Here is a 10,105-nt window from a genome sequence, read left to right as displayed (position 1 = left end):
ATCAAAAGAAAAAGTTGTGCCACCTCAAAGGATCTGCCAAACCTCAGAGCTTCTAGCCATTCTATTAAGGATTAGAGTGATGATAGTAGGACTTAGCAGATGTGTATGACAATAACAAGACTTGGTGGGTGGTAACCCTAGGGTGAGGTTTCAGAGCAGTGAAAGACAGTGAGGAGATATGGGAGGAAGATAATCTTACAAAGGAAGAAACCTTTCCAGGGGGAAAATGAACTGGACTTATTCATTACATGGGAAAGGATTCCATTTACCCCTAGGCAGATGTAACTTTTAATTAAAATTTTTCTAATGCTCTTTGCACATTATTTCTACAACCCACCTATTATGGCAAATAATGCTGCTTTTTTTTTTCCCCCAGTGGGCTGTTTTTTTTTTAAAGTGACTTCCCCAGGGTCACACAGCTAGTAAGTGTTATGTGTCTGAGACTGAATTTGAACTCAAGTGCTCCTGACTCCAAGGCTGCAGCTGTATCCACTGAGCCACCTAGCTGACCCAAATAATGCTATTTTAAGAAAAGTAAAATGATAAAATTTTTGTCAGAAATTGATAGCTAAAGTAGAATAGAGACTTTTTCTTCCAAAGCTGTAAAGGATAACAGTTAGTATTAATGTCATAAACACCAAAGAGCCACTATTGTTGATCCTCACTGATCTTGGTCACTGTTTCTCCAAGGGATAAAATCTTATATAGCAAGTCCCCCAGTCCCCCTCACCCTAAGGGCCTTGCACAAGACTGCCCATGGAGGTCCAATATTTAGGGCCTAGAAGCATTGTCATCTCAAATTCCCAGAATGACAAGACTTATGGAGAGTCTCTAGCCTACAGTGAGAGGAGGAATATGATACAGCTAGACCACTATGAAGATGTTGTGACCACCTACCTACAACAGAGCACATCTAAGAGCAGCAAAGAATTTAAAGATTATGCCAAATCGATCGATCTGCTTTGGGGTATATTAAAAGAATCTCTTGATCTCTATAAACACCTACCACTACACAAGAAAGGCAAAAATAGGAAGTTGAAGAGACAAGCACGAGGGAAATTGAAGAAAGACAACATGCATAATGGGAAGAGGATAGGATTTGGAGGAACTGAACCTGGTTTGATATCCTGGATTGGCAACTTTCTGTGTAACCTTGAGCTCATCACTTTATTGCCCTGTTTCCTTTTGCTTCCTTTAATATGTTCTCTTCCCCCAATAGAATATTAGGATATATGCACTTTTGAGGGCAGGTATGTCTGCTTATATTTGTATTACTTGAGCTTAGCAAAGTGCTTTCTCATAGTAAGCAATGAATAAATGGCTGTTAATGACTTTTTGGGACTCACTTTTATGATCTGTAAAATAAGGGAATTAAATTAGGTCTCTAATATCTCTTCAAAAACTAAAACCTATTATAAGCATTTTCTCTCAAAACTCAGAAAGTGTTTAGATGCAGATAAAATTAAAGGAAAATAAAATATGTATATATGTGCATGAACATGTATGCATCTGATATAGATCTAGACAATAATGGTCCTGGATCTTTTTCATCCATACACACATGTGTGTATGTATATGTATATGTGTATACACATACAAATATACTTATGTACAGATACATGTATATAATATACATATCTACACATATACAATATATACACATACACACACAAATTTATCCTTTCCACATTATAACTCTCGTCATCATGGTTTTGAAATATTACAGGTCCACATAAGAAACTAAATAGAAAATTTGAGGAAATTTTGTGGAAACTACCGACAATATGTGAAGACTACCAGATGACACAGAGCCTATGACCAAATACTTAACCCAAATTTTATGATAGGATACTATAAACACCCCATAAAAGAAAATGAAAAAAAATCACACCTTCTCTGGAATGAAGGGAGGACATTTTCCATGGATTTTCCAGATTGGGGGGGGCACCACACACCTAATACCCATGATGTGGAAGGGATAACTTGTTATAACTCCCAGGCAAAACCAAAGTCTGTGATTCACATGAATTTCCAATTTAGTTTTTTTTTTCCTTTTTCTGAGCTTCATGCTTGGTCTCTCTTTTTCATAATTATGATTATTATTATAATGATCCATATCTTTGTAACCAAAATATAATTTTGGTATTTGGGGAATTTAAATATATTCAAGGTTTTTAAGTGAAAATCACTTAATACTAGAAATGGTGCCCTTGAATGGGAATTTGGGGACTGAATATTCAACATGATGAAGCTGACAATTTTTTGAACAAGTACAAGTACTCATTATTAATATGAGGACCACCAAACCCATGAAAATCTTTAGCCCAGTTATCTAGCATTGTCCTATTAAAAGGATATTGTAGGAATTTCCTGTAGTATATATTTTTCTAAAGGTAAGAAGAATGATTAGATGATAGATTTGGAGCTAAAAAGTATTGTAGAAATCATCTAGTTCAATCACCTCATTTTTTAGGTAAGAATCCTGAGAAGTGAAGTTACTTGGTCAAGATGAAAATTGTAGGAAATGATAGAGCCAATATTTCAACCCATAGTCTTCTGACCTCAAATCTAGCACCTTTTCCCAAAACACTGTACTGAAAGGGATTGCATCATTAGTTATGAAATGCTGAGCCTATGCCTTTTGTCTTCATCTGTGAATCTTAGGAAAACAAAACAAAACAAAACTTAGCTTGCCTTGCTGTTTTCAGATTTTTTTAGTCCTGTCTGACTCTTCATGACCTCTCTCTCTTTTTTTTTTTCTTTTTGCTTAGGCAATTGGGGTTAAGCGACTTGCTCCGGGTCACACAGGTAGTAAGTGTCATGTGTTTGAGGTTGCATTTAAACTCACGTCCTCCTAACTCCAAGGCCTGAGCTCTATCTGCTGCACCACTCAGCTGCCCCAACCCCATTTTTTAAAAAACAAACATTGGTTTGCCATTTCCTTCTCCAGCTCATCTTATAGATGAGGAAATTAGATTAAATGACTTGTCTAGGGTCAAGCAGCAAGGAGATATCTAAGGTGGGATTTGAACTCAGGAAGAGGAGTCTTCCTGCCTCTAAGCTTAGTACTCTATCCACTGTGCTACCTACCGGCCCCTTAATTTGTCTTAGCAAAGCATAAATCCACCCTTACTCGCTATGGGAAACACTCCCTGATCTCTCTAGTTGTTAGTACTCTCTCCCACATAAAACTAGAATATATTTATTCATCTGTGTTAAAATTAAATCTTCTCAGTAGAATTCACATGATAAGGCCCTTTTTGCTCTGTTTTGTCATTGTGTTGCCAGAGAGTAACTAGCAGTGTAGTAAGGACTTATAGCCTGTTGAATTGAAATAAATTGAGAAACTGACTAAAAATCAATGTAGCATCAAATGCAAGCATGCATTGGACAAAATTAATTTAAAAGAATTGATCTATTTGCTTGAGCAGATATAGAACGAATCCTTCTAGCTTTATGTAACAAATTGAAAAGTGACATAGGGGAGTCAAGATGGTAGAAAAGGAGCAGAAACTCACCTGAATTATCCCAAATTCTGGTCAACTTTAAAATGATGCCTCAAATCTAATTTTGGAGTAGCAGAATCAAAAAAAGCTTGTGTGAGACAATTTTCCAGCCCAAGACAACTTACGAGGTTGGCAGGAAAGATCTGCCTCACCTGACTGGTGGTTGGCATGGCGCATAGCCAGGCACTCTGTGGCACTAACAGTAGGCCTGAGAGGCATCTGCAGTGGCAGCAACAACAGCTTTGGAACCTCTCAGCCCAAAGATGGTAAGGTGAAGATAACTGGGGCAGTTAGGTGGCACAGTGGATAGAGCACCGACCCTGAAGTCAGGAGGACCTGAGTTCAAATGTGGCCTCAGACCAAACACTTGACACTTACTATCTGTGTGACCCTGGGCAAGTTATTCAACCCCAATTGCTAAAAAAAAAAAAAAAAAGATGAAAATAACTGGTAAGCAAGAGATTACAGAGAAAAAAGAAAAACAACACTTTACTTGGTTCAGGGCCTTGTTGCATTGCCCATATGCAGTTCTGGGTCACTGTCCCAGGGCAAAGAGGAGTACTAGCACTTGTGGCTGTAGGAGAGCTGGGGCCCTAGTCACAATCTGAAGACAGAAGAGTTCTTGTGGTCACTCACAAGAGAGTAGAGACCCTGGTATCAATTCCATGACAGAAAGAAGCAATAATGATTGTGGCTGCAGAAGAGAATGGGATGTGATCACAGTGCCAGGGCCAAGAGAAATGCCAGCATTTGTGGCTGCAGGGGAACAATCTCTGCTCCTGGGTAAAGACCATAGCACAGGCCAGGAGAGCAGTGGCCACACCCTTCCTTAGATAACACCACCCTGTTAGCACCAAAAACCTCTAGACCCCCAGAGCTAGCTCTAAAACCAGCAGCACAAAAACAAAAACAGGAACAAAAACAAACAAACAAAAAACCAACAGCAAACCTTAAGCTTGAGACAAAGACTCCCTCTACCCTGGGAGCAAAGCCTAATGTAAACTTAAAATTAAAAGTCAAGAAATAGGGGGCAGAGCCAAGATGGTAGAATCAAAGCAGTGACTTGCTTGAGCTCTCCCTCAACCCCCCCAAAAAAAAATCTATAAAAATGACTCTACAGCAGCGAAACCCACAAAAAGATGGAGTGAAAAAAATTTCCAGCCCAAGACAACCTGGAAGATCAGTAGGAAAGTTCTGCTGTGTCAGGCTGGGAGAGGAGCAGAGTTCAGCTTGGGGCTATGCCAGCAAGGTCAGGGCCCCAGCAATCCTGGAGCCGACCCCAAGAGACTAAATCATGGGGCAGCTGTAGGGGTTTCCAGACTTCTCAACCCACAAACACCAAAGACAACTTAAAAGTTCAGTGGGAAAGGTCTGTCAGACCTGGATGAGAGAGGAGTACAATCTGGTCCTAGCCCTGGTGCAGCCCTGGGGTGGTGGTGGTGGTGGCTGCTTCTGGAGCTCTTGGCCCACGGATGGTGGGGATATCAAGCAGCTGATCAGAGGTGGATTGCAGGGATCTCTCAGCTGGTGCTGAGGCAGGATTCTCTTGCTTTGCCCATGCTTGGATCTGGGTCCCACTCCTGGGTGGCAGTCCTAGAGTGAGGAGGAGCACTGGTGTCGGGGAGCTTGTGGTAGCAGTGAGAGGGAATCCTCCTCACAGTTCTAAGGAAGAAAAGAGTGTTTGTGATCACTCATAGAGCAGTGCACAGGCCAGGAAAGGAGTAAACACCTCTCCTTTGATCATACCACCATAGAAGAACTGAAAATTTATAGGTCCCTAGAAGTACTTCTGAAAATATCTCCACAAAACCCCTGAGTTCAGGTACACGCTCCACACTGGAAGCAGATCCCTATTGAAACAAAGAGTTAAAAAGTCCAATAATTGGATGGGAATATGAGCAAACAGTGTAACAATACTTGGACTATAGAATCTTACTTTGGTGACAAAGAAGATCAAAACATACAACCGGAAGAAGACAATAAAGTCAAAGCTCCTACATCCAAAGCCTCCAATGAAAATATAAATTTGTCTCAGGCCATGGAAGACCTCAGAAAGGATTTTGAAAAGCAAGTAAGAAAATTTGGAACTCAAAATCTTATGGAAGCAAATGTTGAAAACTAAAAACTAAATGAAAAAAAATAAACCAGAAAAATAAGCAAACACTAACACCACCGCCAACAAAAATAGTTGACCATAAAGTGTTGTTATGATGACAGGGAAGATCAAAATACAAACTCTAAAGATAAGAGAGTCAAAATAGCTGTACACAAAGCCTGAGAGAAAAATGCAAATCGGTGTCAAGCCCAAAAAGAAATTCCTGGGAAAGCTCAGAAATGATTTTTATAATCGTATTAGAGAGGTTGAGGGGGGAAAATGGAAAAGAAACAATAGTGATGCAAGAAAACCATGAAAAAGAATTAATTCATTAAAGGAGGCACATACACACACAAATACTGAAGAAAATAATACCTTTAAAACAGAAGAGTCCAAATGGTAAAAGAGGTGAAAAAGTCAATTAAGAGAAAAACTCATTGGCAACAGAGAAAAAAATGTACAAAAAACTCATTGAAGAAAAGATATCTTTAAAAATAAAAAAGTAGAATCGGCCAAATGAAAAAGAGGTAAAAAAGCTCACTATACAAAATAATTCCTTAAAAATTAGAACTGAACAAGTGGAAGCTATTCACTCCATGAGACATAAAAAAAAAATCAAAAGAGTTAAAAAGTAGAATAAAATGTGAAATATCTCATTGGGAAAATGACCTTGAAAATAAATCAAAATAAGGCAATTTTACAATTATTGAATTACCTGAAAATCATGATAAAAAAGACTCTAGATATCATATTTCAACCAATTATCAAGGAAAACTGCCCTGATATTCTAGAATTGGAAGATAAAATAGAAATTGAAATAACTTCCCCCAATATACCCCATGCCCAGGGATATTATTCCAGAAAACTCCCAGGTCAAAGAAAATGTATTGCCAACAGTGAGAAACAAGTAATTCAAATATGATAGAACCACAGTCAAGATCACACAAGATTTACCAGCTTCCACACTGAAGGAACAGAGGGCTTAGAATATGATATTTTTCAGATCAGAGGAGCTAGAATCACAACAGACAATTGCCTACTGAATAAGACTGAGTATAATCCTTCAGGGGAAAAGTGGATATTTTATGAAATAGAGGACTTTCTAACATTCCTGGTGAAAAGATTAGAGCTGAATAAAAAGCTTGACTTTCAAATACAAGACTTGAGAAGCATAAAAAAGTAAACACAAAAGAGAAATCATCAGGTTTAACTATTTACATTTCTACATGGCAATATGATAATTGTAATTTCTAAGAATATTATTATTAGGGCAAATAGAAGGAGTTGTTATTCATCCTTTGTTTCAAAGAGTACCAATGACATCACAGGGTGATGTCTTGATGTGTGTGTGAATTAGAAAACATACCAAAATTTATGGGATACAACCAAAGCAGTGATTATGGGAGAAATATATATATATATACACACACACACACACACACACACACACACACACACACACACACACACATATATGTATGCTTATATTGATAAAATAGAGAAATAGCAAATCAATGAATTAGTCACGCTGCTAAAAAATCTGAAAATAGAACAACTTTAAAATCTCCAAATAAAGACTAAATTGAAAATACAGAAAATCAAAGAGATTAATAAAACTGAATATAAGAAAACCATTGAAATAATAAATAAGGGGCCAATCCAAGATGGCCATCCTGGCTGTGCACCTCCAGTTGGATGCCTTTTTGGTGGCCTTCAACAATGCCTTGAGCACTGAAAAGGAGGAGGTCCTAGGACTATGCCTTGGTGAGGTGGACACTACCAAGGTTGTCTGCATCCACTCTGTCATGATTCTGTGATGTTCAGATAAGAAGAAGGAGCAAGTAGAGATATCTCTCTAGCAGCTTTCTGCTGCTTCTGTGAAAGCAGAAAGATTGGCTCAGCTTCCTGTTCACCCCATGCGAGTTGTGGGCTAGTACCATTCTCATACCCACATAACTGTGTGACCATCACATGTTGATATTTGTACCCAAGCCATGTACCAGATGATGGATGAGAGCTTTGTGGGATTTATTTTCTCCTGTTTTGTTGAAGACAAAAACACCACAACTGGCTGTGTACTCCATACTTGTTTGCAGTCTGTTCAGTCCCAGAAGAGCTCAGAGTATGAGAAAGTTGATATCCCAGTCCACATTGTGGCTGAAGATGCCATGGGGAGAGCATCCTTTGTAGTAGCCATTGTATTACCCAAGATTCTGTGCCAGAAGGAACAAGATGCTACAGGAGATTGCACAGCCTTATCCACCTGGATGCAGTGACCAAGTTCTGCAATGGTTCAGTATTTACCAAAGACCTGGGCAATCTAGATATAGGCTATCAGTTTTATGAAAAAAAAAATAGACAAAGCATTTGTTAATTTAATTTTTTTTTAAAAAAAAAGAAAACAAAATTACCAGTGTCAAAAATGATAGGGTGAATTTACCTCCAATGAAGATGAAATTAAAAAAAAATAGGAATCATTTTGCCCAATGATATGCCAATAAATCTAACAATATAAGTAAAATGGGTGAACATTTATAAAAAATATAAATTGTCCAGATTAACAAAAGTAGAAATAATATATTTAAATAACCATAACTTAAAAAGAAAAGAAATTGAACAAGCCATAAAGGTGCTCCCTATGAAAAAATGCCCAGGACTAGATGGTTCCAGAAGTGAATAATACCAAACATTAAAAAAAAAAAGTGATTTCAATGATATATATAAACTGTTTGGAAAAATAAGAAAAGGAGTACTACGAAATTACTGATATGATGCAAAAATTGTGCTGATACCCAAACAAGGAAAGCAAAAACTGAGAAAGAAAACTGTGTACTAATATATTATTGTTATTATAGTTTTAATATTCTTTCCCAATGAATATGGGGTCTGACCTTGTGATTCCATCAGCATATGAGAAAATTCCTTCCTCAAATACACAACCTCTTTGCTATTCAGAGAATTTCCTACGATTACTAAGAGGTTCAGCGATTTGCCTCTGGATTCATAGTGAAATGTGTCAGAGACAGCACTCAAACCCATGTCTTCCAGGTTCAAAGGTCAGCACATTCTTCACTAAGCTATACTGCCTTTTAGAAGCCGAGATATAGTTTTGTAAATAATAACATACATGCTAATTCTCTTTCCCAGATTCATGAAAAAGTAACATTGTTTGAAGATATAGCCATAGTTAAAATAATGGAAGGTGCTTAGGTTCATCAAAGAACAGTGTATTCCACTATTTCAACTAAAGATCCTTTACTACAGCATTGCTGTACTTGTCTAAAAATAGTGACTCAATCTGTCATTTATACAAACAGAGGTAAGACTCTCCCTTAGCATTCGAAATACACAGATTGTCTCTAGGAAAGTACTGTCACCTACAATAAGCAGCCCAGGACATACGCTAGCTCTGACCTTTCATCATTGGAAATCTATGAAATAAGGCAAGGAACGTAGAGGACCAACTGTACATCTCACTCTGGTAAAATGGGAATTCAAGATGCCAGCTGTTCCAGATGTGTGGACATCTAAGCTATGTCTTAATCAAAGGCTGATGTGAAGGATCAGGGCAGCGTCCATGCTTGGTTTAACAGCAGTTTTCTGACTTCTAACACACTTGGAGAAAGCATTCACATCAATTCAGATGGGATCCACTTTTAGACATTAATTAATGCTGACTTGCAGAGTCTATGGAGGTTCATTTCAGTTCTTAAACCCCTCTTCAAAGAGGCCTTTTGTTAAATACATGTGGCAGTGATGGACACAATTAATTGAGTGTCTTGTCTTTAAAAGTTAACTATCAGTTATTTGTTGCAGCCCAGCTTAAGGCACCATGATGCATGACATCTACATTACCTGAAGTCATCAACATAAAAACAGACTGCCCGATGATGGTTGGGAAAACTTGAGTGATTTGTCTACAATAAGGACAGCCTAAGCGTTTTCACCATGGGGATTTTTAACATGCAAGCATAATGTCCTATATATCTGAGCATCAGTATTTTCAGCTTTGATTCATTTATTCATCCTCCACTAATGCTCACTTCACACACTGTAAAGGAGGTCACTTTTTTTTTTACAATTTTGGAACTATATTTAAATCCTGCTAAACTTGATCTTTCTAGGAATAGTTATCCCTTTTCTTTTATTGCCAGATGAAATTTCTCCCCTTCACCCCCCACTGCCAGTTTTGTAGCCATATTTTTGATGCAGGTTTAAAAGGAAATTCCATTTGTGAAATACGTACCTTCTACTCTTCAAACTTTCCACTTTTTCCTCCTCCTTCTCCTCCTCCTCCCCCACCACGACCACCAACGGCTCTGTTGTCTTAGAGATTTATCTAGAATGGGGAGGAGGGCACTAGGAAGTTCATTAACTTTCCCTGGGTCATGGAGTCTGAGGTAACATTTGAACCCAGGTCTTTCAAACTCAGGTTTCCTTCTGCCACCCCATGTTCTCTCTCCAAACACCCTCTGCAAACTTTAGATGTTAAGAATTACTGCTA

General features: G+C 38.1%; 1 pseudogene; it reads left to right on the top strand.

Annotated features, from left to right (window-relative positions):
• The first annotated feature begins 7,265 nt into the window (after positions 1–7,265).
• On the top strand, positions 7,266–7,975 carry LOC110200967 (lys-63-specific deubiquitinase pseudogene; annotated as a pseudogene).
• The last annotated feature ends 2,130 nt before the right edge of the window (positions 7,976–10,105 follow it).

Source organism: Phascolarctos cinereus, unplaced genomic scaffold (assembly GCF_003287225.1).
Source record: "Phascolarctos cinereus isolate Bilbo 61053 unplaced genomic scaffold, phaCin_HiC Scaffold_9;HRSCAF=440, whole genome shotgun sequence".
Taxonomy (NCBI): domain Eukaryota; kingdom Metazoa; phylum Chordata; class Mammalia; order Diprotodontia; family Phascolarctidae; genus Phascolarctos; species Phascolarctos cinereus.
The sequence above is the reverse complement of the archived record's forward strand: the minus strand, read 5'-3'. Positions and strand labels throughout refer to the sequence as shown.